At 36.8% G+C, this 2,497-nt stretch overlaps 1 pseudogene; it reads right to left on the reverse strand.

Moving 5' to 3' along the window:
* Positions 1 to 828: 828 nt before the first annotated feature.
* On the reverse strand, positions 829 to 1,006 carry LOC130867143 (U2 spliceosomal RNA; annotated as a pseudogene).
* Positions 1,007 to 2,497: the final 1,491 nt, after the last annotated feature.

The following is a 2,497-nucleotide window of genomic DNA, read 5'->3' on the forward strand; positions in this document are numbered from 1 at the left end:
CATTTACACAATGGAGTACTACACAGCAGAAAAAAAATAACAACATCTTGAATTTTGTAGGCAAATGAATGGAGCTAGAAAACATCATTTTGAGTGAGGTAACCCAGACACAAAAAGATAATTATCATATGTACTCATTCATAAGTGGTTTTAAAACATAGAGCAAAGAAAACCAGCCCACAAATCCCAATCCCAGGGAAACTAGACAACAGTGAGGACCCTAAGAGAGATATACATGGATCTAATCTACATCGGAAATAGAAAAAGACAAGATTTCCTGAGTAAAGTAGGAGCGTAGTTTTTTAATAAAGCAGATTACATTGGCTTATAAATAATACAGTCTTATTAGTTTCTTCATTATGAAAATGTATGTACATATATAAATATGTATGTATGTATATGACTGTAATCATACACATGTATGTTTATAGACACTCAATACACACACAAACCTGTACACACACATAAATATGTATATTTATTATATTGATTATATATATAATTTCTTTTTTGGTATAACATGGCCAACACTTGAAGGCCCATAATTCAAGAATAATGCTGTACAAAATCCTCAAGAGACCTCTAAAATTCATAATACCAACAGGGCTTCAAAATTCAGGGCTTTCCTTGGATCTTCTAACATCTTCAGATTCATTATATAGATTAGTTCCATAATATCTTTGAACTATTTCTTCTACCTGAATATTTGTTGACAAGTTCATGTATCTTCACAAATGTGTGTGCATTCACTTGGAAGACAGAAGTCAATGTTGCTGCTGTTATTAACATCTCAACATTGTTTTTTTTTAATTTCCCAAGGGATTAAAACGGAGTACCTCCATTCCTGTAGGTACTGCAATACCAGTTCGATGAGTGGAGTGGACAGAGTAAACTTCTACTTCCAAAAATCCATTTAATATATTGTCCTCAGATAGAGGACGTATCATATATTAAACTGATAAGAGCAGATACTACACCTGATCTTAGTCAAAAGGCGAGAAGCGATCAACATCTTACTTTTTGAGACAGACACTTTCACTGAACTTGGAGTTTTGCAAGAGAACTCCAGAGATCTGTGTCCCTCTGCCCCCCATCACTGGGCTACCATACACAGCTACCCATACACAGGCATGCTACCACATACAAATTTTTATATGGGTCCTGGGAACACAAGCTCATATCATCATGCTTCCATGTGAAGAATCATTTCCAAGTCCTGTTCTTCCTAAAAATGCAGGTAAAGACTACATACTTTTAATTATAGTAGAATATAAGCCAGTGAAAATTATTCTGCAAGTGGGGTGATGAGATAGCAAGGACTCCTCTGAGAGTTCATTGCCTTTGAAAATCCTAATATAGACATAGAAATAAGAGAGGTAGTGAAAAAACAATTAAGAGAACTATAAGAATTACACAAAGTTTCATAAACCTATGTAAGATAGTTCTAACAACATTTGCATACAGATTAAAAACAAATGTTCAGGGATTATTTTATAAGCGCTTTTAGGAAAGACAATATTAAAATAATCGTTTACAGTTTTTAGATCTATAGGAAACTTGGGAAGACTGAATAGTTCTTACTCATCCCACATATTATCTCTGATGTTCTTAATATTGTGCTATGGATTGGATATAAGATATCCAGGCGTTCACACACTGAATGCTTAGTCCACAGGGCAGCGATGGAAAGAGCTAACTGGATTCTGAAAGCTCTTATCATCAATCAATTAGCTCATACCTTACGATCACTTTATGGATGGTCTTGGTTGGAGGAAGTGAGTCACTGAGGTGGTACTTGAAAGGGTAGATCTCTTCAAACCCAAGCTCATTTCTCTTTCTACCCCTTTCTCCTCCCTTTCTATGCCACAAGGCAGGCAGTTTTGTTTTCCACAAACTCCCCTGCTGAGATGTTCTGCCTCATCATCACATGGGAGGAGCAGTGGGGCCAGAGGACCATGGGTCTGAACCTATGAGTCAAGCAAACTACATCTTTCCTTATTTAGGTGCTGTCCTCAGGTGTTTTGTCACGGGGATGAGAAGCTGATTAGCACACATGAGTAAGATGGCAGCATTTGTTGTAGTTGAGTCAGTATTGAATCACTGTTGAATAGCTTAAGTCACCAGTTTATTCAGAGATCCTGAATTGTTTTATTTTGGTTTGCTTTTAATTTAAAGGCTGGCCCATTGTGTTGTAATGCTAGCCTAGATGCCGCAATCTTCTTCTATTGGAATGTGTGTGTGTATCTGTGTGTGTGTGTGTGCATGCTGGCGTATCTACTTCTCAAGATTGCCTTACATTTTGTCCTCTCCCTGGGCTCCTTGGCTGAAACAACGTCTTATAATTTCTCATGCTTGATGACTTTCACTGTGTTGAGAAAGAGAAGTAAAGGTTTAAGAGAGCAGGGAAGCTAGCAAGAACAAGAAATGGAATGAGAGCATAAATATTTAGGCAAAAACAAGCAAAAGAAAAAGCAACCAAACAACAAAAGCTAGTCCC

This window comes from Chionomys nivalis, chromosome 26 (assembly GCF_950005125.1).
Source record: "Chionomys nivalis chromosome 26, mChiNiv1.1, whole genome shotgun sequence".
Classification (NCBI taxonomy): Eukaryota; Metazoa; Chordata; class Mammalia; order Rodentia; family Cricetidae; genus Chionomys; species Chionomys nivalis.